Here is a 15,173-nt window from a genome sequence, read left to right on the forward strand (position 1 = left end):
TCCTCACCCTCAAGGCTAAACAGTCTAAACCGCCTTGGTACCCCCTAAGGCAGCTCTGCCAGCTCCCTGGCACTCTCTCTCCTCTCACCCAAAGCTGGTTCAGGGCTGGATGGAGTGTCCCTGCTGGGGCCTCACCATGTGAGGGAGAAAGGGAGGATTTACTCTGTCTGGCCAGGAGCCATGCAGGGAGCACGGCTGGGGCAGGGCACAGTTTGACAAGACAGGCACTGCCTCCTCTCTAGCTCTCTGCCAGCCCTCACAGAGCTCCCGTGGCCCCATCCTTGGACAGAAGGACAAAGTCTCACACCCTGTGCTTGCCCTCACATTGGCCATGGGGCTGGGATTGGTGTCCCCATCACCCTGAGGCTGTGCTGACCCCTCAGCTCCTCTCTCCCATCTCTGTGGTGCTGATAGGGAAGGTTCTGGAGAGGAGCAGCCCCAGCAAACTCCTTGGGTGGGTGATTAAAATGCTGCTCAGGATGCTGCTGCTTCCCCTGCTGCTCCTGAAAACCACTCCAGCCTGCATGCTGCCTGCAGCCTCCAAAGGAGAGGGACCACTGATGCCCTGGCTTAGCAAAGAGCCCACCCCTGGCTGGTAGGTTTCTGGGGTGGCTTTTCAGGAGGGGTGAGGACAGTGCTCCATCTCCTGCAGAAAGAGGATTGTTCCTACCTGGAGGAAGCCCTAGGACCGTGCTAATGGCACAAGCAGCTCAGAGCCATCATCCTGGATTATGTGCACCACAACCCTGCTCAGTTCCAGCACCCAGCCAGCCGTGCCCCTTGGATAGAAGCAGACAGAGCATTCGAAGTCTCTGTCAGACCTCTCAGCTTGCTGCAGCCTTCTCCCCTTCACACCTCGCCCTTCTTTCTTCACTCCAGCCAAAGGCACAGCTGGCCCGAGGTGCTGTTTGCAGGAAGGTGACAGTAGACAGGCTGGGGTGAGGAAGCACAGGCTGAGCATCTTCAAAGGATGCAGCTTCTATCAAAAGGCAGAGCAGCTGCGGGCTGCAGCCCAGCACTCCCTTGGGCTGCGCCAGGCAAGGGACACCCCTGGAAGTGCCTGGATTTGATCAGCAAAGTTTTCCTTCAGCTTGAGCTGAGGTGATCACCTCCACGGACTTACACAAAGCCTTCCAGTTCCCCAAACCCATTTATTTACAAAACCCCTGCCAGAGCCATTTTCACTGAAATAGTCCTGCCTCCAGTGAGGCCATTTCCACAGCTGATTTTCCCCTGCCACTCCACGAGGCTCCACGGTTTCCCCACGACCAGACAAAAGGGAAAACCCAACAAAACCCCCACAACAATCCCAGAACCCAAAGTCATTGCAGAGAAAAAGCCTTCCCCAAAGCCCAGCTCGCCTGCCTTCTGCCCAGCCGCTGCTGGCACGTTTGAAAGCTGCCCTGCAGGCACTTGCCTTGCAAATGCACTGCCCAGGACCGCAGAGGCATCCGCTGCTGGGTGCCAAGTTCAACACCAGCGACCTCAGCCCACGTTGCCCTTCACAGAGCACACATTAAGGGACAGTTTGCTTCGGGCTGTTATTGGTGGAACAGACCCAGCCTCATTACCCAGGGTTGAGTCTGGGTTCGTACCACCTCAGTCTGCCAGGGAGATGTCCTGCCCTCCTGCCCCACGGGCTGGTGGGCATCCGTGGGGCCACAACGCAGGTCACCTCCCACACACATAGATCCAGGAACCCCTGCTGGCAGCAGCAGCTGGGTGCTTTCCCTCTCCACGTCCTCTTCCCAAAGCCATCCCTGCATTATCCTAATTTAAGTTTATGAGGAATGCTACACATCAACAAGCAGCTTGTGTGGAGCAGCCACCGAGCTCCTGCCGCTGACTGCTTGTAACGTCCTCGTCCCTTGCACATCTCTCTTACTCAGAGATGGTCTCTCTGTTCCTCTCCAGTTTGGGGGCTTCCTCTCCTTAATTAGCCATGAGCTGCTGCTGGGGATCTCCTCGGCTTTCAGGTTTAAAATGGACTCGGTGCCAGGTGGTCTCAGTGCCGTGGTATGGAGCACGCAGCAGCAGTTGTCACACCGCGGGGAATGCACTGCGCTGGGAACGGCACATAAGCATTCCAGACACCTCCTCCCCTGGAGACATCTCCCCTTTTAAATAGAGGAGATGGGTGGGTATGGAAGTCAGACCATGCCACAGCCTGACCAGACTGCTGGGCTGTAGAAGACGTGCCAGTGGCCGGTGGCACCAAGGGAACGTGATGGCCAACGTCACAGGGAGCTGCTGCTGCTGAGTCTGCAGCCCACATGACCTGGTACTCATTGACCAGGGGTGAAGGGAGGGCAGCCACTCACACGAGCCAAGGGTCAGCCTGCACATCGTGCCGCTGGGGCTTGCCCTGCTGCTCCTCCTCCTGCCCTGCAGAGCCCAAGGATGCAGGTCCCCAAGGTGCAGGTAAGATGGAGAGTGAGGTCCTAGCCCTGCTGGAAAGTCATCATGCCCCAGCTGGGGCAATGTGCCCCAAGCCTGAACCCTGCACATCTGCTTCTGGAAGGACAGTTCCAGTTCAGAGCCTCCTTATTCATCTCTGTGTGCTCAGTCGAGTCGCAGCTCACATGCTCACTAGAGGAGTTGACACAAGAGCTGGTGTTGAATGTTCTCACCCACTCACAGAGCAGATGAGCATTACTGAGGGTGTCAGGTCTTGGCTGGGTGTTGCCATGGGACAGGCTAAAGTGAACAAACAGAATGGATCCCAGTAAAACATTCCTCTCCTCCACAGGAGCTCAGCTTTTAGGCTTCTGCAGTGCCATCTGTGAACCACTTCTCTGCTCCTCAAAGTGTCTCCCAGCAAGCCTGGTGGTTCTAATATAAGAAAAGAGTCAGCAAGTCCCCCCCAAAACTCCCACATTCCAAAAGGGAGGGGACAAAAACAGGAGTTCTGTCAACAGCAGGACTAAGGAAGCCTAAATTTGTGTCCTCTGGGCAGTGTTCCTTGTGGAATCTCAGACGTCCAGAAAGGAGAAGACCCTATATGCATCCCTGCCTCCCCTTTCCTCCTCCTCAAGAGCTCTGCCATGTCTGAGTTCCCACTCACCACACTTCTTTGTAGGTGGATTTTGTCCCTTCCCTCCCCAGGTGCCCTGCTGGCATCCCTCTGCCTTCCCCTTCCACACTGAACCTCCTGCACATCCCCCGGATTTAGGCAGCGTACCCACTCACGACAAACACTCAGCTGCCAGGATGCTCTGTAGAGGGGAGATGAGGCTGAATATAGCTGGGGATATAAGAAATTAATTAGTTCCAGGCAGACAGCGTTGGCACCTCCAGGCAGCCTGATTTATTTCCATGGCTGCTCTATTTTCGGCAAAACTGAGGCTGTTTAGCTAAATATAAGACAATAAATAGCTGGGGTAGGGGGTGGGGGGAGGAGGAGGAGGAGGAGGGTGAAGCTGCTGCTAAATACACAAACCCCGCTGGAGTGAGGGGTGCTGAGCTTGCCAAGGCTGCCCAAAGGACACAAGTCCCTGCCGTGTCCCCGCTTTCGAGGGGTGCATCTGCAGGACGGACAGAAGGAGGGGACCCCACTCCTGACTCGGCGCTGAGGAAGGAACCGGGAAGAGGCGAGGCGGGGGGGTGGGGGGTGTGTGTGCGGCTCCCAAGCCCGCAGAGCGGCTCCTTCCCTCCGCCGGGCAGCCTCAGCAGCGCCGGCTCCTGCCGCCCCGGACCGAGCGAGGGCAACGGGGCCGAGCGGAGTCCTTATCCCGGGGCTGCGGGTGGGGAGGAGCCAGCGCGGCCCCGAGCGAGGCACCGGCACCGCGCCGGGTCCCGCACCGGCTCCGCTCCAACCGTTTCTGGTTCCGGCACCGCTCCCACTCCGGTACTGGCACCGCTTCGATATCGGCACCGGTTTTACTCCGGTTCCGGCACCGCTCTAACTCTATCCGGTACCGCTTTGGCTCCGGTACTAGCACCGCTTCTGCTCCAGTACCGGCACCGCTCTAACCCCTTCCGGCACCGCTTCTGCTTCGGTACCGGCACCGCTTTTGCTTTGGCACCACCCTAAGCTCTTCCGGCACCGTTTCTTCGCCGGTACCGGCACCACTTCTGCTCCGGTGCCACTACTCTAGTGTCATCCGCCACCGGTACCGCTCCGGTACTGGCACCGCTCCAGCCCTTCCGGCTCCGCTACCACTTCGGCATCTCTTCTGCACCGGCACCGCTCCGGCACGGCTCCAGCCCCTTCCGGCTCCGGTAACACTCCGGCTCCGGTAACACTCCGGCTCCGGTAACACTCCGGCACCGCTTCTGCCCCGGCACCGCTCCGCCTCCGGGTACCGCTTCAGACCCTCTCCGGTACCGTCTCTGCTTTGGTTCCAACCCCGTCGGCAGCCCCGGAGCGGCCCCGCTGCCCCCGGCCCGGCCCCGGAGCGGCCCCGCAGCACCGCCCCTGCGCTTGCCGGGCCCCGGCGTGGCGGCGGCAGGAAAGAGGAAGGCGGCAGAGCGAACGGTGAGTGCCGGGGTCCCGGCGGGGTCCCCGCTGCCGCCATGCACCCCCCGGGGCAGGCAGCGCTGGGCAGGACACTGCCGATGCTCTGGGACTGTTTGGCCAGAAAGTGGCGGGGAGGGAACAGCTGGAACCGAGACACGGTGAGGGGGGAGGGGGGGGTCGGTTTGGTACCGAGAACTGCGGGAAATACTTAGGGTCAGTAAGGTTGGAGAAGACCTCTGAGGGCATCCAGTCCAGCCAGCAACCCAGCACCACCACGGCCGCTAAATCGTGTCCCGAAGCGCCGTGGCCAAACGTTTCTTGAACCCTTCCAGGGATGCAGACCCCCACCACCTCCCTGGGCAGCCTCTTCCAATCCCTGACCGCACTTGTAGCCAAGAAATTGTTCCTAATCCTCAATCTAAACCTCCCCTCATGCAGCTTGAGGCTGTTTCCTCTTCTTCTATCACCTGATGCTAGAGGGAAGAGACCAACTCCCACCTGACTCCCAGCTTCCTTTCAGGGGGCAATTTATGCCTGTCTGTTCCCTAACACAGGACATCCCTGCGTGGGTTTTGGTCCTAAATGTGTTTTAGGAAGCTCTGTTCAACCTATCAGCTTCTGCATCCCTGGTATGGGTCCCTCTGTGAAGGACCAGGAGGGTCCCTTCTGTCTCCAGACTCGAAGGTCTTAGAGGTCTTTTCCAACCCTCTGTGGAGGACCACGGGGGGGGGGGTGTCCCTTCTCCCTCCAGACTTGATGGTTTTAGAGGTTTTCCACCTCAATTCTGTGATTCTGTGAGAAGTTTCCAGGGGGGAGCTTGCAGCCTCCCAGGCTCTGTGGTGGGTTCCCCTGCTCAGGCCAGAGTCCTGCTGCTGGGGCATCCTCCTCAGGCTGCTGTCAGTACCAACTGCATCACTTCATGGCTATTCAGGACGTGGTTTAAGTGGCCATGGTGGTGTAGGGTTGATGGTTGGATTTGATGATCTTAGAGGTCTGCTCCTAATGATTCTGTGGTTCCAACACATCTGTTCAGAGTCACAGAATGGCTCAGGCTGGAAGGGACCTCGGAGATCTTCTTCTCCAACCTCCCTGCCCTGGCAAGCTCCCGTGGGTGTGGAGAACTTGCCCCCGTTAGCCCATCTGGGTCAGGCCTGAAGCTGCTGGTGCTGGGGGTTTTGTGCTCTGCATCAGCCAAAGGAAGGGTGTGAAGTCTGTTTGCTGGGGAGTTGGAGAAGATGTCTGGAGGGGAATCTCTTTGAACAAGCTGCAGGGAGAAAGTACCTGCAGATGGGGTTTGTGGAAGGGCAAGTGGCTCTGGAGGGGGTCCTTTTCCTGGAAGGAGGAGGAAATGAGCTTCATTTCCTCCTCAGCAGTAATGGGGCAGCATGTAGAGCTGCAGCAGGTACAAACAGAGCTGAGAAGTGGAAACTGCAAGCAGAGGATTGGTTTTCAGCCTCACCAGGCATTGAGAGAGCAGCTGGGATCTGAAACCCAGGTCCCACGATCCTGAAAAGATTCCCTTGATGCAAACACCAAACCATTGGGCACTTAAGAGTCAGTGGGAACACAGCAGTGGTGGCAATGCTGAGGTCTCAAAGTGTGTTTGTAGTCCAGAACATCCTGGACTACAAACATCAGTGGGACATGACATGTCCAAGAGCCTGATGCAAAGGCAAAGCAAGAAGGAGGGCACCTGGTTCACCACCTGGCACCCCATCCATGAAACTTCATCTGGGTGGGCATGTATGAGGCATCCAGCTCACAGTTTGATCTTTAGACTCCCTTTGTCACACCAGATGACTTCTTTTGGTGTCTGTTCTCCAGGTGGGACCATACTTATGAGAGGCTTTGCAAGTTGCAGAGGTTTGTTTCCAAGAGCCAGAGTTGCTCCTTAGTGCAGGGGAGTGCTGGTGCTGTGCCTTGGAACATGTCCCAGTGAGTGATGGAACAACCTCCCCATCAATGCCTGGGAGTTCCTTCTCTCTTATCCTGCTTGGAAAAGTGAGGAAACCTTGTAAGAGGCCAGGACTCTGGAGGTCTGACTCTGTCCCTGGCCTTGCCATGTATTTTGTGTGGCCTCAGACTTGTCACCCTGTCCCCATGGCTCAGTTCCTCCATCTGTTAACACTTGGCCTCGCTTTGTTTGCTCCTTGAGGTCTGCAGAGCTTTGGGATGCTGGCAGAGGAGGGTGTGGAAGCACTGAACTCCCTGTCTCAGTGTTGTGAAGTCCTTTTCACTGAACATACACTTTGTGGGCCCTCAAAGGGACCCTTCAGATGGGCTTTGCTGGCAAGTGAGTGCCAAAGAGCAAAGTGATGGTGTCACATTGAGGTCTGCTGCAGGTGGCTCTGGTGCAGCTGCTGTGCCCAGCTGCCTTTTGCTGGCATCTGAACCGTCTGCTTCGAATGCTGCTGGCCCTGTGACTAGCCAAGGGAGCTGAGGGCAGCTTCATTTGGTACCTGGGGAGGTGGAGGGACATCATGGCTTTTGGTCAAGGTGCTGCAGAAAGCCTGAGGGATCTCTGAGGATCCCTCTGCCCACTCCATCCTTTGTGCTGTGCCATGTGGTGAGGCAGAAGAAGGCTGGGGCCAGACTCTTCTCAGTGGTGCCAGTGACAGCACGAGGGACAAGGAGCACAAACGTTCAGGAGCTTCCATTTAAACGTGAGGAGAAACTTCTTGGATGTGAAGGTGCTGGAGCCCTGGAGCAGGCTGCCCAGAGAGGTTGTGGAGTCTCCTTCTCTGCAGAGATTCCAACCCCACCTGGCCCTTGTGCTCCTGGGCAAGCTGCTGTGGGTGCCCCTGCTTTAGCAGGGAGGTTGGGTGATCTCCAGAGCTCCCTCCCAGCCCCACCATGCTGGGATTCTTGACTCTGAGGCTAGCTGCAGAGCTCAAGAGAAGATGCCCCACTTAGCTTGGAGCGAGTTCTGCTCTCCACGGTGAGCATCCTGTGACCCTGGAGGTCAGCTCTGGTTGTTGGGTGACATCCTTACAGGCAGAAAAGCAATAAAAGGTCTCTGCAGACTCCGTGGGTGCAGGTCTGACCTGTCAGGTTTGCTTTTCTCCAGATGAACTTGCTGCTGCTGCTGCTGTTTGGAAAGGGACAACCCATGGCAGAGAGCTGCTTGTTGGCAATGCAAATGAGAAAGGGCAGATTAGGATCTGGTGAACAATTAACCCTGCCGAGTGGATCTGTAATCGGGTGGAGCATCTTTTCCTCTCTCTTTACCTTTCTAATCAAGATTTCTTTCCAGGTAGCATTTTGCCTGCAGCCAGCATTGCTCATCTGCTGCTTGTTTGCTCAGCGGCTCCCAGTCTTTGCTGGGATCTTTTGTCTTAGGCAGCCTGGCTGGAGGAGAAGCTGGTGTGAAATGATTTTCAAGCCTAAAGAGCAGAACTCCTGCAAGCCTTCAGCCATGGCTGGGCTTCATCAGAGCTTCTGACACCACTGCAATCTCTCTTGGTCTTTCTTCACCTCCCCTGCTTTCCTGCGGCTTTATGCTTGCTGTGTCTCCAATCACAGCTTGAGATCTCTGTTCTCTTTGCCTCCTGGGTTTCCTTGCTCTTTCAGGGATGGGCTGCAAACCACCACAGCTAAAGCTGGAGCTCTGCAGGCAGGCAGGCTGGGCACGCTGCATTCCCGCTGGGAAACGTCCACGTATCTCTAGCACAGCAGGCTGAGCCCTGCTGAAAACCTGCCGGCTTGTTCTCACACCTGAACAGCAGCTGGGCTCCTGCTCCAGGTCTCCTGCCTGTGCTGCATGCATAATGCTCCATGGGTTCTGAGGTGGCAGGACCTGAGGGAAAACAGCTGCAGGCTTTGGGACATCTATGGAATCATAAAACACTCCCAGTTGGAAAAGCCCTCTAAGAGCATCCAGTCCAACCATCGACCCAACACCAGCATGGCCACTAAGCCATGCCCCCAGGTGCAACATCCACAGGTTTCTTGAGGCCCTTTAGGGGATGGTGACATGGACATTGCTGCCTACAACTACCTGCAGGGAGGCTGTAGCCAGGTGGGGTTGGGGTCTTCTGCCAGGCACTCAGCAACAGAAGAAGGGGACACAGCCTGAAGCTGTGCCAGGGGAGGTCTAGGCTGGATGTTGTTAGGAAGTTGTTGTCAGAGAGAGTGATTGGCACTGGAATGGGCTGCCCAGGGAGGTGGTGGAGTGGCTGTGGCTGGAGGTGTTGAAGCCAAGCCTGGCTGGGGCACTTAGTGCCATGGTGTGGTTGGTTGGGCAGGGCTGGGTGCTAGGTTGGACTGGCTGAGCTTGGAGCTCTCTTCCAACCTGCTTGATTCTATGATTCTATGAGACAGACTCCACCACCTCCCTGGGCAGCCTGTGCCAGTGGCTGACCACTCTTTCAGTCAAAAAAATGTCCCTAATCATAGTTGTAGGCAGCAATGAGCTCTGCCCTGAGCCTCCTCTTCTCCAAGCTGAACCTCCCCTGGTGCAACTTGAGGCCATTTCCCCTTGTCCTATCTCCTGATGCTAGGGAGAAGAAATAACCTCCCAGCTCTAACCTCCTTTCAGGGAGCTGTAGAGAGCAATCAGGTCTCTCCTCAGCCTCCTTTTCTCCAGCCTAAACACCCTTAGCTGCTCCTCCCCAACCCTGTTCTTCAGACCCTTCACCAGCTTTTTTGGCCTTCTCTGGACACATCCCATCCCCTCAATTTCCTTCTTGAAGTGAGAGGGGCATAATGTACCCCATTTCTGGGGTGGGGGCAGGACCTGAGGGCATACAGCTCCTGAAAGCAGGGGGGATGTGAATTTTAGCTGTCTTTTGGGCACCCTTTCAGTTCTGGCTCGTGACCTGCCAGGCAGTGACGTTTTCCTTACTGAAGACTTCTCCATGGACCTTCTTCCCCACCCCCTTGTTCTGAAATGCTCAGCTGCAGCCTTTAAACCAACCCAAAATTCCCCCAGCTGAAGGCTTTGGAGTGGGGCAGGGTGAGGAGGGGGCTGGATGTGAGCAGTTTGCTGGGGGGGGAGTTTGCTGCCGTTGTTTTGGAGACCAACTGCTGAATTATAAAGAGGGGGGGTGGGGAGGAGGAGGAGGCTGTTGGAGCTGGTCATAAACACTGGAACCTCTGAAGAAATCCAAGTGTGCCTTTTTGGGGAAGGAGGAACATTCCAAACGTTCCTCCGATTGCTGCTGGTGCTCTGCTTTGATTTAAGGGAGTTTATTTTGACTGGGGCTGGTTAGTGATTTGGTGAGCGTTAATCTGCCGGGCAGGGCTGCTGAGGCATGAGCCCAGTGAGATGTGGCTGCAACCCCCTTCTCCCCCCTCTGCCCTGCCTTCTCCCCCCTCTGCCCTGCCTTCTCCCCCTCCTCCCTGCCTTCTCCCCCCTCTGCCCTGCCTTCTCCCCCTCCTCCCTGCCTTCTCCCCCTCCTCCCTGCCTTCTCCCCCCTCTGCCCTGCCTTCTCCCCCCTCCGCCCTGCCTTCTCCCCCCTCTGCCCTGCCTTCTCCCCCCTCTGCCCTGCCTTCTCCCCCTCCTCCCTGCCTTCTCCCCCTCCTCCCTGCCTTCTCCCCCTCCTCCCTGCCTTCTCCCCCTCCTCCCTGCCTTCTCCCCCTCCTCCCTGCCTTCTCCCCTCCTCCTTGCCTCCTCCCTGCCTTCTCCCCCTCCTCCCTGCCTTCTCCCCCTCCTCCCTGCCTTCTCCCCCTCCTCCCTGCCTTCTCCCCCTCCTCTCTGCCTTCTCCCCCTCCTCTCTGCCTTCTCCCCCTCCTCTCTGCCTTCTCCCCCTCCTCCCAGCCTTCTCCCCCTCCTCCCTGCCTTCTCCTCCTGTGCCCTGCTTTCTCCTTTCCTCCCTGCCTTCTCCTTTCCTCCCTGCCTTCTCCCCCTCCTCCCTGCCTTCTCCCCCTCCTCCCTGCCTTCTCCCCCTCCTCTCTGCCTTCTCCCTCTGTGCCCTGCTTTGTCCTTTCTGCCTTCTCCCCCTGCCTTCTCCCCCTGCCTTCTCCCCCTGCCTTCTCCCCCTGCCTTCTCCCCCTGCCTTCTCCCCCTGCCTTCTCCCCCTGCCTTCTCCCCCTGCCTTCTCCCCCTGCCTTCTCCCCCTGCCTTCTCCCCCTGCCCCCTCTTGAAGCCAGATCTTTCTTCTTTCAGTCACTAACTCTGAGGAGGTTTGTGAGCAGGAGAGGATGAGGTTGCACATGCAGAAGAAACTCATCAGTGGTTGGGTTGGGTTTTCTCTTTCCTGTATCTATCACCTGGAGCTTGATTTTGAATTATTAGGTGGAAACTCTCTTAGAGCAGCACTGAGCCTGTGCTGGAGCAAATGCTGTTGGTTTAGAGATACCCCAGAGATTCAGCCAGGCACCTGCAGGGATCTTCAAGAGCACTTTGAGGTTTGATTATTTATTTTGGACTTGGGGGAGGGGGAAATGGATTGAGGAATAAAATGGCAGCTGAAGGCATCTCTTTTCACCCCTAAAATGAATCCTTCTGGTTCAATCTGCCCAGCTTGGTAGGTTAAATCCCACTTCTTGTCTTGCTTCACCAAGAGGTATAATTCAGCATTGCTTTGGTTGAAGTCAGTAGACCCCCAGCAGCACAGGACATGGCCATTTTGTCACCAGGCAAGACTGTGAGTGTCATAAATCCTCTCTAGTCTCATAGCAAGCTCTCTGTGCTGTGAGCTTCTGTCACCTCTGCTGTCACCTTGCTAACACAGGGAGCCAGGAGCTGCCTCTCCTTTCTGCAGTGACCTGGTGGGATCATAGAATGAAGCAGGTTGGAGGAGAGCTCCAAGCTCAGCCAGCCCAACCTAGCACCCAGCCCTGCCCAACCAACCACACCATGGCACTAAGTGCCCCAGCCAGGCTTGGCTGCAACACCTCCAGCCACAGCCACTCCACCACCTCCCTGGGCAGCCCATTCCAGTGCCAATCACTCTCTCTGACAGCAACTTCCTAACCACATCCAGCCTAGACCTGCCCTGGCACAGCTTGAGACTGTGTCCCCTTGTTCTGCTGCTGCTTGCCTGGCAGCAGAGCCCAACCCCCAGAGATCCAGCCCTGGTGGGCAGTGGTGATCTATGAACAGCAGCCCAAAGGACACAGCACTGCAGGAATCATTTGGGAGTAGGATCCAGGGCCAGATCTTCTGAATTCTTTTCCTGGCTGTGCCCTTGACTTGCTGTTTGATCTTGGGTTAGTCCCATCCCACCTCTGCCCTTCTGGTTTTGCCCATCTTGGTGTGTGTGTGTGTGGGGGGGGGGGATGTTAATAGCCACATTCAGAGCTGGGCTGAGGTGGGGCTGGCATTAATGAAATGCTTGGCTATCCTTGAAGGAACAGTGATCACAGAAGGATGAGGAACCACTCCTGTGTCCCTGTAGGCATAAAAAAACCTTCCTGGCATCTGTTCTCTGTGCCTCAAATTAGAGCAGTGACTTAAGTGCCAGGGAGAAGCAATAAGGAAAATCTGCCTCCAGCCTCCAGCACGTATTGCTCCTTCTGCTGCAGATCCTCCTGGGGCTTGGTCAGCCTGTAATTATTAACTAATTACTGCACAGCAATCACTCTGCCACAGGATACAGGAAGTAGAAGCAGCCTGGAACATGCTGTATCTCACAAATCCCAGCCTATTCTTATCCTTCTTTTGTGTTTCGTCCATCGTGGTGGGGATCTGACTTCCAGCCCTGCCCATCAGGCTCTCAGAAGGGACCTCAGAAGCCAGCCTGTGGCTGGGCACCTCTGTGTGCTGTTTGCTTTTCGTGTTTGCAATGAGGGGACTGAAGGCCACTGTTAGCTCAGACCAGGGAACAGCCACATCCTGGGCTGTGGCTCTGAGGAGAACCTCTTTGCAGGTCTGCCAATGGTCCCCGTGCTGCTTGGAGAAGACCACATCTAGGGGCAAGTCTTTGCAGCCCTCCTGATCTGCTCCTACAATCGAGGCATTGAGGCTGAGTGTTTCTTCAGCGTGGCAGTGGCCAGGGGAGAGGAATTTTAGCAGCCCCAGGGGCTGAAAGCCTCTTGTTTATCCCAGGAGCAGGTTTAGCATGGCCAGGGAGCTGCTGTGCCAGCAGTGCCACACCAGAGCACTGTGAGCTTCAGGGACCTCCTGCGTGGGATGCTGTGGATCCATTCCCAGGGATCACCTGCATGGGAGGATGTAAATCCATTCCCAGGGATCACCTGCATGGGAGGATGTAAATCCATCCCCAGGGATCACCTGCATGGGAGGATGTAAATCCATCCCCAGGGATCACCTGCTTGGGAGGATGTAAATCCATCTCCAGGGATCACCTGCACAAGATGCCATGGATTGATCCCCAGGGATCACCTGCATGTGAGGATGTAGATCTATCCCCAAGGATGTCCTGCATGGGATGCTGTGGATCCATCCCCAGGGATCACCTGCATGAGATGCCGTGGATCCATCCCCAGGGATCACCTGCCTGGGATGCCATGAATCCATCCCCAGGGATCACCTGCCTGGGATGCCATGGATCCATCCCCAGGGATCACCTGCCTGGGATGCCATGGATCCATCCCCAGAGATCATCTACATGGGATACTGTAGATCCATCCCCAGAGATCACCTGCATGGGATACTGTAGATCCATCCCTAGGGATCACCTGCATGAGATGCCATGGATCCATCCCCAGAGATCATCTGCATGGGATGCTGTAGATCCATCCCCAGGGATCACCTGCCTGGGATGCTGTAGATCCGTCCCCAGGGATCACCTGCCTGGGATGCCATGGATCCATCCCCAGAGATCACCTGCATGGGATACTGTAGATCCATCCTCAGGGATCACCTGCCTGGGATGCTTTAGATCCATCCCCAGGGATCACCTGCCTGGGATGCCATGGGTCTGTCGCCATGGGTGTGCTGAGCAGAGCTGCTTGTGATGCTGGGTGTGCAGGACAGCACAGAGCCTGTGTCACCCCTCCAACTGAGCAGGGGCAGGACCTTGCCAGGCAATGGTGCCTCAGCTGGCAGGTTTTCTCTCTGGAGGAAGAGCTGGAGTCAGAAATGTTGCCCAGTGCAGAGAAATCCTCTTCCAGGTCCAGGTCTTGTTGTACGCTTGCGTGGTCGAGGCAGGAAACCTCCAAGGGCTGCTTCAGCCTTGGTCAGAGGAGCCAAAGGGGGTTTGTTTTTCTGCTGATCTGCTTTTGGATTCAAGGCAGAAACTTCTCTGAGTGGGGGAGGACATGCTGTCAGGGCCACTGCAGATCAGCATCAGGAGCTGCTGCCATGCCTGTAGCTGGAGGGAAATGAGGACACAGGGACCTGAAGCTGCAGGAGGGGTAATTTGAGCCCCTATGCTTGACCAGGCACTTCAGAGCCATTTCAGCTCCTTCCAAGTGTCCCAGAAAGGCTGTGGATGGTCCAAAAGCACCTGGAGTTTAGGCAGGGATTTGCAGACATCATTAGCAATGTAAACTGGTGGTGATGGGAGGGGACACAGAGCAGCACCATTACCTGCCTGGCAGTCTGAGGAAGGAGGAGGCAGAACTGGTGGCTTTAATGCCCATTTTGCTCATAGCCAGAGGTTGGTTTGTGTCAGTTAACAATGTGAAGAGTGCTTCTGTGTCTCCAAAGGTCTCTCTGCACTAAATGAACCACCCCAGCACCAGCTTCTCAGCCCTGCCACCGTCACCCTCCTGCTTTAGTGATACCTCTGGAAAGAGAGGTCACAGCGAGAAGCTTTCCCATCGCTCCTTTTGCTGCTGTGTCCCTAGGATGAAAGCACAGAATAGTTTGGGTTGGAAAAGGCCTCTGAGATCAGCCAGTCCAACCATAAACCCAGGACCACCATGGCCACTAAATCCTGTCTCCAAGTGCCATGGCCACAGGTTTCCTGAACCCCTCCAGGCATGGTGACACCACCACCTCCCTGAGCAGCCTCTTCCAATCCCTGACCACTCTTGCAGCAAAGATATCCAACCTAAACCTCCTCTCATCTAGCTTGAAGCTATTTCCTCTCATTCTATCACCTGATACTAGAGAAAAGAAACCAACTCCCACCTCACTCTGTCTTATCTCACATAGAGAGCAATGAGGTCTCCCCTCAGCCTCCTGTTCTCCAGGTTGAACCCCCCTACCCCCCAGCTCCCTCAGCTGCTCCTCCCCATCCCTGTTCTCCAGACCCTTCCCCAGCTGTGCTACCCTTGGGATCCCCATGGCTGTGGTGCCCAAAGGTGCCCATCTTGCTGGTGAACTCTCTTTGGACCTTGGTTGCAGCTTCAGAGTGTAAGAAAACAGGGAAAGGTGCAAAGAAAAAGTCTGCTGGAGCCAGTTTAATTCCAGGAGAATGTGAGGTGGTATCTGAGGGAGAAGGCAACATGTTTTTATAGCTTACCATTAGCAGCATGTGTTCTATTTAAGTCCTTAATCCCCTCCAATCCCTTCTTATTAATGATTAATTGTGCAACTAATCAGGCTATGATAGCAGCGTGGCAGGCAGAGTTTAGTTGCCCTGGGTGCAAGCAACCCCACCAGTATTAAACCAGATCAGAACCAGGTGTGCTGAGGAGAGGGGGGCACCTCAGCCCAGCCCTGTTCTGGCCAAGGCACTGTTTGTTGAGGGCACCTCCTGCAGAATCATAGAGTCAAGCAGGTTGGAAGAGAGCTCCAAGCTCAGCCAGCCTGACCTAGCACCCAGCCCTGCCCAACCAACCACACCATGGCACTAAGTGCCCCAGCCAGGCTTGGCTGCAACACCTCCAGCCACAGCCACTCCACCACCTCCCTGGGCAG

The 15,173-nt window shown here is 56.1% G+C and overlaps 1 protein-coding gene across 6 annotated transcripts in view; it reads left to right on the plus strand.

The window, feature by feature from the left end:
* Positions 1-2,342: 2,342 nt before the first annotated feature.
* CDK18 (cyclin dependent kinase 18) overlaps positions 2,343-15,173 on the plus strand; it is a 52,814-nt gene continuing 39,983 nt past the window's right edge. For 4 of the 6 annotated variants that reach the window (XR_010308846.1, XR_010308847.1, XR_010308848.1 and 1 more), the window contains exon 1: positions 4,397-4,477. The gene's annotated coding sequence lies outside the window, so the exon portion shown is untranslated. Of the gene's footprint in view, positions 2,422-4,244; positions 4,478-15,173 lie in introns of those variants that run through there. The other 2 variants (XM_064173960.1, XM_064173959.1) reach the window with 2 other exon arrangements.

This window comes from Pogoniulus pusillus, chromosome 39, assembly GCF_015220805.1.
Source record: "Pogoniulus pusillus isolate bPogPus1 chromosome 39, bPogPus1.pri, whole genome shotgun sequence".
NCBI lineage: Eukaryota > Metazoa > Chordata > Aves > Piciformes > Lybiidae > Pogoniulus > Pogoniulus pusillus.